At 35.4% G+C, this 18,761-nt stretch overlaps 1 non-coding gene across 1 annotated transcript; it reads left to right on the top strand.

The window, feature by feature from the left end:
• Positions 1–13,308: 13,308 nt before the first annotated feature.
• Positions 13,309–13,415, top strand: LOC121217141 (small nucleolar RNA R71). Its single transcript, XR_005913324.1, has one exon. It is a non-coding gene; the product is annotated as a small nucleolar RNA R71 (small nucleolar RNA).
• The last annotated feature ends 5,346 nt before the right edge of the window (positions 13,416–18,761 follow it).

Raw genomic sequence — 18,761 nt, 5'->3', positions numbered from 1 at the left:
ATAAAATTTCAAGAACATCACAAATTCATCAATGGCAAATTTCTATACATTTAACCATCTAACAAATTGACCCCCGGGTTAGCTAGATTAAGCTAACACGAGTCTAAAAACATAAAAAAAACATAAAAACGAAATTAAAACACTTTCTATGTACCCAAAATTAATTTTGTCGAAAGCTTCCTCAAGGTATCCATGGAGGTTTCGGTTGTACTAAACAAAGACAAAAATATGATAGCATTTTAGGCCTTTTGTTTCTTTTAAATTTCATTTAATTATAAATTACAAATTTGCCCTTTTAAAATCAATCAAATTTCAAGCATTTAATTACCCAAAACCGTCCACCCATTCAATTGGTATAATTGAAAGATTAGTCCATCAATTTAAGATTCCATAGCCATTGGACTCTTTTAACTAATAGAAGTCAATTTTTACACCTTTTACGATTTAGTCCTTTTCACTTAATTAACCATTTAAACATCAAAATTTCTTAACAAAACTTTAATACAACTTTAATAACACTCCAAAAATATTTTAAATATAGTTTAGCATAGAAACTAGGTCTCGATACATCATTTTCTAAAACCACTTGACTTTAAGATCATACCACTTGAACCTAATTATTCATTCTAATAGCATAAATTGCCATTCAACATTTATTTTAATACCATATTTGACTCGTAAATATTCAATAATAATATTTACGAACTTACTCGTCAGATTTGTGGCCCCAAAACGGGTTGTTATAAAGCTAAACCCAATCTTCGGGTTCAAAAACTACTCGTTTACGTCCTTTATTGGCTTTGCTTGCATACTACTTGGATCCCTTCTCGATGTTTTCCCTTACTTTGTGGTTTAGATTCTTCACAAACTTAGCCTTTTTTCCCATCTACATGCAGAAATTTATTAGTAGGTAAGGGAATTAAATCTATCGGAGTCAGAAGGTTAAAATTGTAGACAATTTTAAACTGTGAGTGCTTAGTGGTCGAATGCATAGATCGATTGTAAGAAAACTCGATATGCGGCAAGCATTCTTCCCATGTTTTCAATTTTTTCCGAATGGTTGCTCTCAGCAAGGTGGATAAAACTCGATTAACAACTTTGGTTTGGTCATCCGTTTGCGGGTGGCACGTTGTGGAAAACAGCATCTTGGTGCTAAGTTTGCTGCACAAAGCCCTTCAAAAATGGCTAAGGAATTTGGTATCTCAATCTGATACAATCGTCCTTGGTACTCTATGTAGCCGAACCACTTCTCTGAAAAACATATTAGCTACATTTGAAGCATCATCAGTTTTGTGGCATGGAATAAAATGAGCCATTTGAGAGAATCTATCAACTACCTTAAAAATCGAGTCTTTCCCACTTTTAGTCTTAGGAAGTCCTAGTACAAAATCCGTAGAAATGACTACCCATGGTTCTTCAGGAATGGGTAGTGGGTTGTACAATGCATAGGGCTTAAAGCGAGATTTTGCTATAACAGCCCGATTTTAGCTAAATCAGAACAGTGGTTTGGGAACCAAAAATTTGAGGTGGGAAAATTATTTTAATATTATTTTTTTGGTGTTTATAACATGTGACTATATATATGTGAAATTTTCGTGAAATAATTTTAGCGTTTGGATGCTTAATTTGATAAAAAAGACTATATCGCGTCAAATGCAAAAGTTAAATTTTATTTTTTTTAAGTGCATAATTGCTATGACTTATTAAATGAAAAGTCCTTATGATGTTATTAGACCATTGACAGTGGAATTTGACAAAGATGGCCTTATATTTAAGCTAAATCAGAACAGTGGTTTCGGAACCAAAATTTTGAGGTGGGAAAATTATTTTAATATTATTGTTTTGGTGTTTATAACATGTGACTATATATATGTGAAATTTTCGTGAAATAATTTTAGCGTTTAGATGCTTAATTTGATAAAAAGGACTATATCGCGTCAAATGCAAAAGTTAAATTTTATTTTTTTAAGTGCATAATTGCTATGACTTATTAAATGAAAAGTCCTTATGATGTAATTAGACCATTGACTGTTTAATTTGACAAAGATGGCCTTATATTTAATGATTTAAATGTTTATAAACCAAGGTTAATTTAGTAATTTATGAATTAAGTATAATAAAACAAAATAAAATTTAAAATGGTTGTCATCTTCTTTAATTTACAACTGAAATAAAAGAAAGAAAATAGGGTTGAGAGCATTTTAGGGTTCAGCCCTTATTGATCTTGATTAAGGTATGTTCTTTGCTCGATTTTTAATGATTTTTACGTTTTTGAGATCGTTGCTTTGTGTTCTAGCTAGCCCATGCTTTAATTTTTGAATTTGTTAAAGAATTTGTGAAGTGCCATTGATGAATGCTTGAGCTTTTGAATGTTTTATGATGAAAAATTAATATTTGTTGATAGTTACACAAGTTTTGTTAAGTGATTTTAGTTAAAAATGCATTTTTAGGGATTTAATTGTGAAAAGTGTAAATTGGGTGGATAAAATGTGAAATAAATGAAAATTTTAGGCTGCTAGGGACTTATATGAAATTCAGCCAAGCATGAATCTCGTTGAATTGTGTGCATTTTCAGTATTTGTGAAATAGGAACTAAATTGTAAAAATGTGGAACTTTAAGGGCTAAACTGTAAAAATACCCAAATATGTGTTTTTGGACTGAATTGAATGATTTGATGAATAAATAAGTTAATTTTGAATGTATATATATCAAGAACAAAAGAAATCGAAATTAGATCGGGGAAAATCAAAGGTTATCGAATAGTCGATCCAGTCCGTTTATCCCGAACACAAGGTAAGTTCATATGCAGTAAATGTCTTTAAATTGAATTATATATGTTTAATTGTCATTGAACTACTATGAATGTTGAATGATCAAATACGAGCAAGAATCGACAGGGTTACAATATTCGAAAGTCTCGTATGAACCTTAGGAATAGTAAAGGATACGAATGTCATGACATTAGGATTAACGAGATGTGTTTATGTGTAAGACCAAGTCTGAGACATTGGCATCATTATGTGATTACGTGTAAGACCATGTCTAGGACATTGGTATCGTTATTTGATTTCGTGTAAGACCATAGCTGGGCTATCGGCATCGATATGTGATAACATGTAAGACCATATCTGGGATATGGCATTGTACGAGCTATATGTGATTTTCGAGTATCCTTAACAATTCCAAAAGGTTCAACGGGCAAAGTCAAGTTGAGAAATAATATGTGAATGAGTTAAGTGACTCAGGTACGTATGAGATTCATACAAGTATTGAAAAAGGAAGTATTGAATAAATTCATTTATGATATTGAATATGTATACATTGAGAAAGGTTTGTGAGCTTATATGTGCTTACTTATAGTTTTCCTATGGATGGAAATGAGGTTGATTCATGTGTTAATTTTATTTTTATATGGCTTACTAAGCTTTTAAAGCTTACTTTGTGTGTTCTTTCCTTGTTTTATAAATAATCGAAGCTAGCTCGGATTCGGGGATCATCAGGAACACCGTCACACTATCGATGAAAATTGTTGGTACTTTTGATGCTTTGTAAATTTGGTATATGGCATGTGTAGGCTAGTGATATGATGATGTGTTTTGAAATATAATATTAGCCATAAGATTTGGCTCATAAATGATGTAAATGTTTGTGTGTATTTGGCCATCTGAGTTGACTTATTTTATGAGTTTGGTAAGTGAAATATGATGTATATAAATGGCCTTGCATTTGGGCATGTTTATCATGGATGTTGTGATGATTAATTGGTATGATTTGAGGTTTAAAATAGATGATAAGATGATGAGAAAAATGCATAGAGAAGAGAGGTGAAATTGTTGGTAATGTCATATTATTTTAGTATGTTTTGGACTACAATTTGAGTAGTGAAATGGATGGATTTTAAATGGCATGATTTGTATATGAAATAGCATGTTTTGGTTGCCTATAAATGTATTTAAATGGTATGAAATGATGTGGTATTGGTTTACTTGAAGAGGGTGAGAAATGTGGCTTAAACCAAGCCTATTTGCACCCTACACGGTTGAGCACACGGGCGTGTGGCTCAATCGTGTGTCTACTATAACTTAATTAAACAAGTCAGTGAGTTACACGGCTTAGACACACGGGTGTGTCTACTGGCCGTGTATGACACACAAGCCGACACATAGGCGTGTGGCCGACCATGTGCCCAAGTCAGTATACCCTTCAGATTTCACATGGCCAAGGCACACGGGCATGTCTCCAGTCGTGCGATGCAAGTCAGTATGTATACCCTATTTCCACACGGTCTATGACATGGGCATGTCCATTGCCGTGTGAGGTACATGGCCTGTTCACATGGGCGTGTGATCCCTCTATGCATGAAAATTTTCTAAGTTTTTCCAAAGTTTACAAATGTTATCAGTTTAGTCCTGAACCACTTCTAAAGCATGTTTAAGGCCTCGTAGGCCCTGATTAGGGAAAATATGATTGTATTGAATGATATTTGTATACAAATGTATAAATGTATGAGATTTAGATATTAAATGATGTGCATTGTTCGGTAATACCTCGTAACCCTACTCCGGCAATGGATACGAGTTAGGGGTGATACATTTGCCTTCTTACAAGTGATGCATTGGTCGCATACCCTCTAGACATCTCACCTCATATTAGGCCAAAAGAAATGTTTGTGGAGCATGGCTAAAGTTTTGGCTACTCCAAAGTGCCTCATAAGACTTCCACCATGCACCTCTTTCCCGAGCACATCTCCAATGGAACCTAAGGGATACATAATTTACCTTTTTTAAAGAGGTATCCATCATGCTTATAGTACCTTTTGAATGCCCATTTTTCAAGAGCTTTGTAGATTTCACTAAAATCAGCATCAGTTTCATAAAGTTCCTAAGATATGCAAAGCTAAGTAATTTAAAATCTAAATTATTGAGAAGTGCATACCTTCTTGATAATGCATCTACAATAACATTCTCTTTACCTTTCTTGTATTTAATCACGTAAGGAAACAATTGAAGGAATTCCACCCATTTGGCATGCCTCTTGTTCAACATGTTTTGCCCCTTGAGATGTTTTAATGCCTCATGGTCGATGTAAATGAAAAACTCTTTGGGCCATAGGTAATGTTGCCAAGTTTCTAACACTCTGATTAATGCGTACATCTCCTTATCATATGTTGGGTAATTAAGGGTAGCACCATTCAATTTCTCACTAAAGTAAGCTATAGGACACTTATTCTGTGTTAGAATGACTCCAATCTCTATTCCTGAAGCATCACATTCAATCTCAAAAGTTGTTTGTAAAATCAGGTAAAGATAACAGTGGTGCATTTGTCAAGCAATCTTTAAGTAAAAGACTTCTCTTGCTCCTCACCCCAATGAAAGTTTAAATTTTTCTTGATAATTCCAGTTAAAAAAGCAACTAAACCTTCAGTAAAAACTAGCAAGACCATGAAAACTTCTTACTTTGCTTATATTAGTAGGTCGTGGCCACTCTCATATTGCTTTTACCTTCTCTTGATCGACTTCGAGGCCTTCCGAGCTAACCACAAAACCTAGAAAAACAAGTTTGTTAGTACAAAAAGAACACTTTTTAATATTTACAAATAAAGTTTCCTTCCTTAATACTTCCAACATGGATTTCAAATGATGAATATGATATTCCAAAGATTTACTGTAAATAAATATATCATCAAAATACACTACACAAAATTTACCAATAAAGGATTGAAGAACATGACTCACTAACCTCATAAAGATGCTTGGTGTGTTAGTTAGGCCGAAGGGCATAACCAACCACTCATACATAAAGTGCTTGGTTTTGAACGTGATTTTCCATTCGTCTCCTTCTTTCATCCTTAACAGATGGTAGCCACTCTTTAGATCTATTTTAGAGAAAATGCGAGCCCCACTTAGCTCATCTAACATGTCATCTAAGCATGGGATTAAGTGTCGATACTTGATGGTAATCTTATTGGTTGCATTAGAGTTGATGCACATGCGTCAAGAGCCATCTTTGTTAGGTACCAACAGCACGGGCACGACACATGGGCTTAGGCTTTCTCGAACGTACCCCTTTTCCATTAACTCGATAACTTGTCTTTGTAGCTCTTTGGTTTTCTTAGGGTTGCTTCGATAACCTGGCCGATTTAGGATAGTGGCTTTGGGAATAAAGTCTATTTGATGCTTGATGCCCCTAATGGGTGGCAACCCACTTGGGATGTCCTCTAGGAACATATCGTTGAACTCTTATAGTAAAGACATGATAGAAGAAGGAAAACTGTTATCTAAATCGTTAGTACTAAACATATTTTCCTTATAAATGAGCACAAGAAAATGATGCTTTAAAAGCAAAGACTTTCTGATTTCTCTTCTTCTTTTTTTGCAAAAAAACTCAACTTTCCCAACTCACTCTCTTCTTTCCTTTCATTTTTCTCTGATTTTTTTACCTCAGTCTCTTTGTTTTTGTTTTTTGTTTTTGACTCATTCTTTCCTTTCTTCTTTTGTATTTTCTTGTCTTTCTCACTCTTATTTTTTTTCCTCATTTTCTTTTGCTCTCGATTTTTCATAAGACTTTCTTAATTGGGACTGATCTTCATAAACTTGTTTAGGAGTAAGTGGTGCCAAAGCAACATTCTTCCCTTGGTGTTTAAAGGTATATCGATTGGTATATCCATCATGAAATACTCAGTGATCAAATTGCCATGGTCTTCCTGACAAAAAGTGACCAGCATACATTAGCACTACGTCACAAAGAACTTCATCATTGTATTTTCCAATTGAGAAAGTAATGACAACATACTTACTAACTTTGAGCTCACCACTGTCGTTGAGCCATTGAAGCTTGTAAGTATGTGGATGTTTGGTGGTTGCTAGGTCAAGTTAGTATAACTACCACCATCTATAATGACATAACATATCTTTCTTTAGACAAGGCAGCGCGTATGAAAGATGCTTTTGTGTTGTTGCTCATTCTCCGCGGTTTGGATTCTTAAGCTTTGCTTAATGACAAGGATTTTACCATCCACGGAATACTCCAAGTTATTCTCCTCATCAGTAGTATTTCAAGCTTATCTTCCTTTTCAATTTTAGACTCTATCTCACTATTGTCACTTAGAATCATAGCGCTCCGATTTAGACATTGGTTAGCAATATGGCCCCTCTTAAGGCATTTGAAACACTTGATGTCTCGAGATTGATTTAACATTGCCTCGTTCTTTCCTTTACTCGGATCTCCACTCGGCTTATTAAACTTTGATGCCTCAATGTTTTCTTTGGATCTAAAAGTGGTATCCTTTTTGTAGGTTCCTTGAGCCCACTTCAATGTAGAAACAGAATTAGAAAAGGTTCGGGTGGTACCTTTTCTTTTCAATTGTTTTTCCACCTTGAGCACCATGTGAACCATATTAATAACTTTAACATAGTGTTGCAATTCAACTATATTGGCGACGACTCAATTGAGGCCGGCTAGAAATCTTGCCATAGTGGCCTCTCAGTCTTCCTCAACATCAGCACGTATCATTCCTATCTCCGTCTCTTTGAAGTAATTCTCCATGCTTCGATTACCTTGGGTGAGATTTTGTAGTTTTTGATATAATTATCGATGGTAATGGGCAGGTACAAACCTGATGCGTGATATTCGTAACAAGTTTTAAAGATTTATAAATGAAACGTTCTTGAGACTAACTTATTATCACGATTAAGGCAAGTATACCTATCGAACAGTAGTATAGTTCAGCAAGATCGGATTGTTGAACCCAAAGGAACTACGAGTGCTAGTATTTACTTCCTTTTTATTATCTAGCCTAAAAATTAAGAGGTTTGGTTATCTAAACCAATTACTAATTATGAATGCATAGAAAAAAAAACTTGGGAAAATTTGATTGATTGAGACAATACCTAAGGAAAAATCCACCTAGACTTCACTTGTTATTTAACTCTGAATCAGACGATTTATTGATTTGACTTGATCAGTAGAAATCCCTAAGTTATATTATTATCTATCTCGAGACTAATAACGTCTAACCCTAGGTTGAACAATTGAAATCTCTTTCTAATTAACAACCTAGGATTGCATTAACTCGATCTATGAATTCCCTTATTAGGTTTCACCCTAATCTGGAAAAATCTTGTCTCCCTATCTCTAGGCGTGCAATCAACTCCACTTAATTATGAAAATTTTACTCTTAGACAGGGTTTATGCCTCCTCTAAATAAGAGCTTAACTTGAATCAATATCCTGGAATATCAAAACAAGAATTAAGAACACATAATTAAAAACAAGTCAAATATTTATCATAAAATTCAGATAATAATAACAAGATCTGTCTCAGATTTTATTCCCCTTAGGTATTTAAGGGGTTTAGTTCATACTTATGAAAGAAAACATCTCAAAAGCATAAAGATAACAAAACATAAGAAAACCCAAAACTCCTGAAGGAACTTGAAGGGAGATCTTCAGTCTTGATGATAAATCCGGCTTCTAAGATGGATCAATCGGTTTCCCTTGATTAATTCCTTGCTTCCTCCTCTGCATCCCCCTTCTAAGTGCCTCCTCTGGTGTTTAAATAGGCTATAGAATGCCAAAGAGCCCTCAAAATTGGCCTTTTCCGAATTGGACTAAACTTGGGCTCGGCAGGGACACGCCCGTGTGCTATTACTTAAGGCAGTGGTCAAGGCTATTAAATGGGCACGAGCGTGTGATCTACTTGTGTAAGTCGTGCTTTGAACTTGCCAAAGGGACACTGCCCTGTGACACGCCCGTGTGAAGCAGTTCAGGTCGTGTTGATTTCCCACGTGGGTTTATTTTCTCCATTTTCGGTCTGTTTCTCGCCCTTTTTACTCTCCTATGCTCACCTAAGTATAAAACATGAAATTAAAGGATTAGGAGCATCGAATTCACCAATTCTAAGGAAAAACCATCCATAAATGCGCTAAGCATGGGATAAAAATATGTATAAATTATGGTTTATCAAATACCCCCACACTTAAGCATTTTCTTGTCCTCAAGCAAAATCTTCAACTCACAATCAAAATAAATTCTTCTCAATTTATAATCCCTATCAATAATATCTCAAAATAATCCATAAGTATTCATATATTGAAAATTCAACTAAAAGTGCATCAGAGTTTCAAACATTCCAAGTTGAGATTTTATCACGAAAACATAGGTGTCTCCCCTTATCTAAGTGATTACCTTTGATCAAAATATCGTAGAGTTTAACATCCTCACTAAATATTCACTCAAATCACTCAAGGTGTTTAAGTATATCAATAAAAGCACTCATTAGTCAATATGAAAAGTTATTACCATAGGCTTGCTTGAAAATCAAATCTCCACCACTATGTATTGAGTTGATACATCAATCAAAAGGTCTTTTAGAGAGTTGTAACGTGGTTTGGTTAGGGGGTGTGGTCACAAGCTGAAAGAAAAGGTTAGAATCGAGATTGAATTGAAAAATTACCTAGCTAGAAAAATAACTAATCATCGGTTGAATACAAGTGAGCTTCTTCTCAGAATATGGAATTAACATTCAAGCTCAAAAACGACGAATTACAACTAATATGTATTGAAGTACATTCGTTTGTTTTTTTTTAAGAACAAGTCAAATATTTAGAGGAGCAAAACATAGCTAAGCAATTAGTTCAAATCAAATCTCGACAAAAATAGGGATCAAATTAGGGGATTTCAACAATACTGGGTTATGGGTTAATATTGATGGTGAATCAATTAATAGCTTGTTAGGCTCAAAGGGGCCCACTAAGGGTTAATTATGAAGGTAGGATTTTGTGGAGTGAGTGGGTTAAACTTAAGTGCATTTATCATCTTGACATATCAAATCAAATGGTGTGGTCTTGACATGCATAATTAAGCAAGTTCTAGAATAACAATTCAATACTGACGCACTCAAAGCAACAATAAAAGTGAGCATGAAAGAAATAATAGATGCTCTAAAGGCTCAAAATCACACAAAAACTATGGCTTTTTTATGTTTAACCCTGTGAATTTCAACTCAAGATAATACTTAAACTTAGGGAAACAACTTAAATGTTTTTAATTCTTCAAAAATCAACTTATCATGCTTGATTCCCTAATGTCTTAAAGTTTAAACAATCAATGCATAAATGCCTATGTTTTAATTCAAGATATATCAATAAAAACCATAAGTTAATTAAAATTCATTCTAATAGTGATATGAGTGATTCACGTGAGAAAGAAGACAGAATTCAGAGATTTCTAATGGTGATATAAAAGACCCCCCACACTTAAGATGTACATTGCCCTCAATGTACAAAGGTAGATATATTGAAAAAGATAGATTTATGATCATAAGATAAGGAGAGAAGTGAAACTTCCTGAATGATGAATGAACTCCTTGAATTGGAGTTATGAAGAGTAATTGGCCAAAGCAAAGATGAGAGTGGAGGAGGATACTCCGGTGGTGGTCGAGGTTCATTAATCCATAAATCCTGCGCCAAAAGAATATTATATCTGGTGGTAGCTATGGTTGTGGTCAAGCAATGCATAGCAGTCGTAGAGAACCTTCCCAATGCAGTTTTTAGTTCCTATGCGATGATGAGCTTTGGAGCTCTTTATAACTGTGATAGAATTCAGGAATTCTTTATGAAACATAATGAAGCATAATTACTCGTAATGAAATAACCGAAAATAAAAATTGTAAAAACTCAACCTAAAATAGTATTAAGAGGAAATAAAAAGTAATTTTAAAATATAAAGATAAAATTAAAATAGATAATAGGTGTTTATAGAGAAATTGGGGCACACGGCCGTGGGGTACGCCCGTGTGCCTTCGTTTCAGCCAATGCGTTTTGTGGTTTTCGAAATTAGGCGCATTGGTGTACACGGCCATATCGCACGGCCGTGTCTTGCTTCATTCGCTTCTCTCACGCCTGTGTACATAGGTCCACGCCCCTATTTGTTTTGACAATGTTGACCACGGGTGGATGGCACGGGCGTGTTGCATGCCCGTGTTACATTCTCAGTTTCAACTACGATTTCAAGGCACGGGCATATCTCACGCTTGTGTTGTTCTAACAGTTTCGCCCACGGCCATATCGCACAGCTGTGGCAACTTATCGCACCCCGTGTTAGGGAAAAATCTTGCCCTGTTTTTACACGGCCTAATGCACACCGGTGTGCCTGGCCGTGTGGTCTTTAGAAAGCCTACGTTCCATGACTTGGTTAATATGTTAGATGTTAAAAACTAAAATTTAAAGAAATTAACACTGTTAGTGCTCGAGTTGCCTCCCGAGAAGCATTTATTTATAGTCTAAGTTCGACTTACCCTCTTTTGCATGGTCAAGGTGGTGCGAGGAGTTTACGCTCCTCATCCCTTTTATAAACTTTATCAACATAAGGTTTAAGACGAGTATTGTTTACCTTAAATGTGTCGAATTTGGGATGATTTACCTCGACTGTACCATATGGGAAGATACTGAGTACCGTAAAAGGAATTTCTTCATTAGGTTCAGAAGTGGTAATGTGAGGATCTGCTGCATCTAGTAGTACTTTTTCTCCAACCTTAAGTTGATTTGGTGAGGTATTGAGCTCGTCCTGGCTCAGTTTCGATTTATTGGGTGTTCTCAGTTTCTGTGTCTATCATTCATCTAGTTCATCGATTTGTAGCCTTCGTTCTTCATAGATAGGTCCTTTGTTGTTGTTTGAACACGGCTCATATGCGTTCTTTGTAACTATTTCCTGCATAAAAGGTTTCACCACATGATCAGTACTTGTAGAATGATTTATACAACCACCTTCAATTTTCGATGTGTTACTCGAATTACGACCTTGAAGGGTGATTGTTTCGTCTCTCACACGAGGTGTGAGTTTACCTGGGCCAACATCAATAATGGTTCTAGCAGTCGCTAAAAAGGGTCGTCCTAAAATTAAAGGTGCGTTACTACCCTCTTCCATGTCTAGAACAACAAAGTCTACTGGGTATATAAATTTATCGATCTTAACAAGAACATCTTCAATGATACCCCTAGGAAATCTAATGGTTTTATTAGCCAATTGAATGCTCATCCTAGTTTGTTTGGGTTTCCCAAGACCTAGCTGTTTAAACATTTTATAAAGCATAACATGAATGCTTGCCCCTAAGTCGGCCAATACATTATGAACATCTAAACTACCAATTAAACAAGGAATCGTAAAACTCCCTAGATCCTCAATTTGTTGGGTAGCTTATTTTGTAATATGGCTGAGCAAACTGTATTCAATTCCACATACGACACCTCATGCAACTTTCGTTTATTTGTTAAAAGCTCCTTTAAAAACTTGACTGCGTTTGGCATCTACGAAAGGACTTCAATAAACGGTAAGTTAATATGTAGTTTCTTTAAAAGTTTAAGGAATTTATCAAATTGTTGGTCTGATCGGTCTTTCCTTGTCGCATTGGGGTATGGCACACAAGGTTTATATTCTGTACTCACCGACTTTGGGTTATTTTGGCCTACATCATTCTTACCTTTGCTAACCACCGTTTCTGGCCTTGGTTTTGCAACTAGCCCTTCCTCACCTTGAATGGCAATCGCGTTGAGCTATTTCCTTGGGTTAAATTTAGTGTTGCTTGGCAGGCTACTTTGTGGTCATTCGGAAATCAACTTAGCAAGCTGTCTAATCTGAGTTTTGAGCCCCTGGATTGATACTTGTTGATTTTTGAGTGCCGTCTGGTATTTTAAAAATGAGTTTCTGACACTGAGATGAATTTGGTTAGCATCTCTTCAAGGTTCGACTTTTTCTCCTATTGGTACGGTGGTTGCTGAAAGCCTGGAAGGGGTGGTGGTCTCTGATTTCCTTGGCCTTCCTATGAAAAATTTGGGTGGTTCCTCCAACCTGCATTGTAAGTATTGCTATAAGGATTGTTTTAAGATCAATGATTGTTACCAATGTAATTTAATTGCTCGTTCTCCATTACCCATGTAATTTAATTGCTCGTTCTCCATGTTGTGGCCATAAGGTGGTTATTCTGAACTGCTTGATCCACCTCTACTTGCTTCACACTGCATTACTGGATGTACCTGAGTAGAACCACACAAACCGTCAATCTTTTTATTTAAGAGTTCTACTTGGTTAGATAGCATAGTAACCGCATCGAGGTTGAAAACACTGACTGTTTTCATTGGCTTTATCCTCATGACTTGCCATTGATAGTTATTCAGTGACATTTCCTCTATAAATTCATAGGCATCTTCAGGTGTCTTATTATTGATGGTTCCACCAGCAGCTGCGTCAACCATTTGTTGAGTCGAAGGATTCAAGCCATTATGAAAGGTTTGAACCTGTAGCCAGAGTGGTAACCTATGGTGAGGGCATCTTCTCAAGAGGTCCTTGTATCTCTCCCATGCATCGTAGAGTGTTTCTAAATCCATCTACACAAAAGAAGAGATATCATTACGTAATTTAGTAGTTTTAGCCGGCGGAAAATATTTTAATAAAAACTTTTCGGTCATTTGTTCCCAAGTAGTGATTGACCCCTGTGGCAACGAGTTCAACCACTGTTTAGCTTTGTTTCTCAATAAAAAAGGGAATAACCGAAGGCGAATGGCGTTATCAGAAACACCATTAATTTTAAATGTATCACATAGTTCCAAAAAGTTTGCCAAATGAGCGTTGGGATCTTCGTCCTGCAAACCATCAAACTGAACAAATTGCTATATCATTTGAATTATGTTAGGTTTCAGTTCAAAAGTATTTACAGCTACAGCAAGTCTAACTATACTCGATTCAGTTCCTGTTAAAGAAGGTTTAGCATAATCATACATAGTGCGCGGAGCAGGATTTTGATTAACAGCAATCGCAGGAGGTAGCGGATTTTCTTGGTTTTCAGCCATCTCCTCGGTTGTGGTTGAAGTATCGTCCTCTTGCTCTTCCTCTGTGTATCGTAAGCTTTACCTTATTTCTTTTCGGTTTCTGCAAACTGTGCGATCGATCTCACTGTCAAAAAGTAGTGATCCTAACGGGTTTCTTCTGGTCATAAACTAGAAAAACCTGTCAGAAAAAAAATAAATGAAGAATTAGAAAAGAAAATAAAATAAAAACTTAAATTGCAAATAAAGTAAATGGCTAAAGTAATAAAAAATCGAGTTTTTCTAAAATCCTAGTTCCCCGGCAACTGCGCCAAAAACTTGATGCGTGATATTCGTAACAGGTTTTAAATATTTATAAATGAAACGTTCTTGAAACTAACTTATTATCACGATTAAGGCAAGTGTACCTATCAAACAGTAGTATAGTTCAGCAAGACCGGATTGTCGAACCCAAAGGAACTACGAGTACTAGTATTTACTTCTTTTTTATTATCTAGCCTAAAAATTAGGAGGTTTGGTTATCTAAACTAATTACTAATTAAGAATGCACAGAAAGAAAACTTGGGAAAATACTTTTGGGAAAATTCGATTAATTAAGACAATACTTAAGGAAAAATCCACCTAGACTTCACTTGTTATTTGACTATGAATCAGACAATTTATTGATTTGACTTGATCTGTAGAAATCCCTAAGTTATATTATTATCTCTCTCTAGACTAATAACGTCTAACCCTAGGTTGAACAATTGAAATCTCTTTCTACTTAACAACCTAGGATTGGATTAACTCAATCTATGGATTCCCTTATTAGGTTTCACCCTAATCCGGCACAATCTATGGATAAATTATGGTTTATCAAGTACAAACCTCTTTCTCATAATAGCTTTCATTTCAACATATGTAGACACGGGTCATTCGCCATTTCATTTCCTACTCAAGGTTCCCTAATCTCACCAAATAATACCATAATCAAAGAATTTGATGGCAACAAGTTTTACCTTTTTGATTTTTGAGTAGTTATGGCATTTAAAGACGAGTTCAACCTTCTTTTCCTACTCCAAGTAAGCTTTAGGGTTGGTTTTCCTTTGGAACGAAGGGATTGCCATTTTTATATTGCTAAGGTTATCATTTATTTGATTTCATACCCTCAGTCCTCAATTTCTTTGATCTCGATGCCTCAAGCTATGACTAGAGGCTTGATCACTCTCCATTTAACTCTGATCATAGTAATCTTCTTGATTCGGCCTTAGAGTATATCGCTACCTCCTTTGATTTTGAGGTGAATGTCCCTTTTGGGCCCTCTCCTCCAATTGGTCCAATTGTTCTTGCATTGGCTCTAATCGGTGTTACAACATTTTGTCCATCTAGAAAATGAGAGCTTGGTATGCTAGATCGGGCACACCATCACGACCAACATTATTCCTTTCGAGACTTTGAGACAAGATGTTTCTCACAAAACAAACCCCATTGATACTTTTAGAAATAAATTTTCGCTCCTCTCATGTTTACACTCTTTATTAGCTTTTAACAACTCTAATGCTCTCTCACTCACACTCTTGCCTTTAATAACTCTTACTCTCTCTCTAAGTTCTTATGTGACTTCCTTAGACTTAAACAACAAACCTTGTGGAATCAGCTTTAAAAGTGATGTAAGGTAGGTATTAAAGTTAGGTGATAGAGAAGGCTTAGAAGGAAATCTAAGGGTAATTTGAAGTGTGGCTGTAATCGTTGTGGTAAAGGAAAACTTGTACTTGGGAAAAAAAACACTTTCAAACTAACTCTTTTTTTAATAGAAATTTTGAAACTCCCTTTTGTATTTTTCGAACTTGGGGATGTAAATATGTTGTATTCTTTTATTATTATTATTATTTTGAATGCTAATCCTAGGAGAGATTAAAACTTTGGATACTTAATTTAGCTAGCTTAGATACTAAATGATTCGAGCTCATCCTCATAGGATGATTACGAGTCTCAAGAGTTCCCAATCTAAATTAAGAAGTATTGAATGTAATGGCATTTGTAAAGGTTTAAAACATGAATGGTAGGTTTTGGAAAGGTGATTTGATGGATAATAAAGGAAAACAGAAGGATAGGCTTGAATTTGATTTAAGGACTCAAGAATGAACCAATATTATATAATAATACTGACCCAATCCTTATATTGGCACTTAGAATGAATACAAAAAGGAAACAAGAACCGTGACCCTGTATCTAGCAAGATAGGAACCAATTGTATAAAGGATGAACACCACACTTCTAAGAAATGATAAGTTTGAATGAAACAGATTGACGTCACAAGAATGCTTGATAAGTCAATTTGAGTCAAATAAGAACAAGGAGAGTGAACACTCACAATAAGATTAAAATTCATCAAAATTTGTTACAAAATGTCTCAAGCCTCATATCTATAGGCTTTACAAGGAACCAGCCGAATAGGCATGAGATAACAATCAGAATAAATGTGTTTGATGTCTATTAATTCGTTCAAAGCGTCCCTTCAGAGTTTTTAGACGTTGATAATGCCCAAAGCCTTGTTCGACATCAAGGCCTTTGGTTGGGTTCATGCTTGCATCATTACCCATGTCAATGACTTGTTTAACGCTAATTTGCATTATTGAAGTCCCTATGGAAGTTAACTGCAATGTGCCAGATGCAATAGATAGATATCCACGGAACACCAGAACGCTTAATCACTACAATTAGCCCCTTCAATATATAAAAAATGATGCAAATGTTATTTTGTTTAACAACATGCCGTTGCAAGTTCATGAATAAATATTTCCACGATTCCATGTTCTTAGAATCCATAATAGAAAAGGCTATCGGTAGTATGTTCTAATTACCATCTTATGCAACCGCAAGGAGGATCTACTTATATTTCTCAAAAAGTCAGGTCCTATCAACCTGCACAAGCGGCTTACAGTGGGAACATACTTTAATGCATAGATTGAATGTCAAGAACAAACAGTGGAAACTTCTTCTCCTTGGTTGTAGTTGGTCGTCCAAGTTGTAAGAAAGTAACATTTGCAAGTCAACCACAGTCCCTGCATGTACTACTATATCGCGGCTAACCACCCTTAAAGTTTATTATATGACACACCCTAATCTTCGTACAACTGCTCCATCACCATCTATTTAACCTACCATGCTTTACTGTATGATACTCTGTAATAAAACTGAGATTGCATATCAGTAATCAAGAGCAATACAAGAATGGTAGGCATGCCTTTCACTAGTGGCATGATGCAACTACAAAATCTTTTTGTATCATGTTTCTGATGGTCGTGCGTCATTTGTGCAACAATGCATGTATGAGGCCTAACAGATTTCATAATCTCCCACAATTATAACCTTTAGATGACTGCAGCTCGTGCCCGCCAGTTGCAACTTTCTACAAACCTCTAACACTCCCCAATATATTGTTTCGATTTAGATACAACAACTTTGTAGTCCATCGACACTTTCATAGAATATCACTTGATCGCAAATACACATTCGTTTTTATTTGCGAATTGTTGACTTACGAACAACTCTTCTAATTTTGGATCTGTAGCTAAACTATGAGAAGGTATTATATTTAGGTATTTAGGAAACTTAGATGCATGCACAACATTGAGATACACGTCCAACATGTGGGCCCTAAGGTCATTGCATATGATAATGCCACGATTTGGGTTCCCGAGTGAAGGAACATATACATTATAATCATCATCTGAGCCTTCATCGTTGATATCATTCAGGACCTCATCAAAATCGAGGTTAATAAAATCTTCACCCTGATGACCAGAACCACCATTATTATCAGGTCCTTCTTCACCATCTGCATCGGTACCAATCACCAACGGACGTATTTGTAAACGGGGCCCGGATTAGGGTTGTTATACACAATCAAAATGTCACTCTATAATCGCATGGTTTTACCCATCTAACATCCAGATCAAAGTCAAACTCGTGTACAGACGATCGCCTATCGAAAAATGCTCTCAGAACCTCCATACACGGGTTTTCAACTTCATATTATTAATTTAATGGAGTGGCATTTTGAATAGGCTCAACATCTTCTAACTCAATGAACAGCTCAAGTGGTTCAGATTTCCTAGGTGAACAATAAAGTGTGATAATAGTCTCCACGACATCATCATCTACAAGTTCCATCTCTCAATATTTGCATGGATTTGACGAAACTGGAAATTTGTAGAATAGTCTGGACATCCTCCTTCCACAACGTCGACCAATTTTTGCACTAATCTTTTGTTTCATATCATCAACTTTTATGTTCTTGTTAAACCTTATTCCTATTTGATGGCAAGATTCATACAACTAACTGCTATTTGTAAAATTACCCCGCCGAAATGAATGTATACAAAGAATTGGTTATTCATTTCGAAACTAAATTTGTAAAATAAATTAAATATATATTAATTCCTTTTAAATAATTCATACGATTTTATAGCAAGAAAAATACTTTTTATCAAATAGTATAACTTGCATTTCATATTGCTAATTATCAAAATAAAATAAAATATAGTTACATAAAAATAATTAAAAACTAACCTTATAAACTTGAATTTGATTTTTTAAGGCTAAAATGAAAGCTAATATGTTGATCTTCAATTTTGATTTCTAAGAGCTCTTTTTTTTCCCGATTTGTTAAAATAATTTTTCTCTCACTCTCATATTGCTAAACAATTTTTTCTCTTTATTTTTTCCTATTATCTCCCATTTTGTTAAACATAAATTTTCTTTTTTTTTCTTTTAAATAGATGGACACAATATTTTAGCCAGGGGATGGGGCTTTATATAGAGGGTTGGTGTCGCCTGATAGCATTGCGGGACCTAGATTTTCAAACTGGTGCCGCTTGACATGCCGACGACACCATATGGCGTCAACCACTTTTTGTCACTTCAGCTGTTTTTTTTCCTAACAGTCAATTTGTTTTT

The sequence above is a fragment of the Gossypium hirsutum genome, chromosome A02 (assembly GCF_007990345.1).
Source record: "Gossypium hirsutum isolate 1008001.06 chromosome A02, Gossypium_hirsutum_v2.1, whole genome shotgun sequence".
NCBI classification, from domain to species: Eukaryota; Viridiplantae; Streptophyta; class Magnoliopsida; order Malvales; family Malvaceae; genus Gossypium; species Gossypium hirsutum.
Note: the sequence above shows the minus strand (reverse complement) of the source record. Positions and strands in the feature narration are given on the sequence as shown.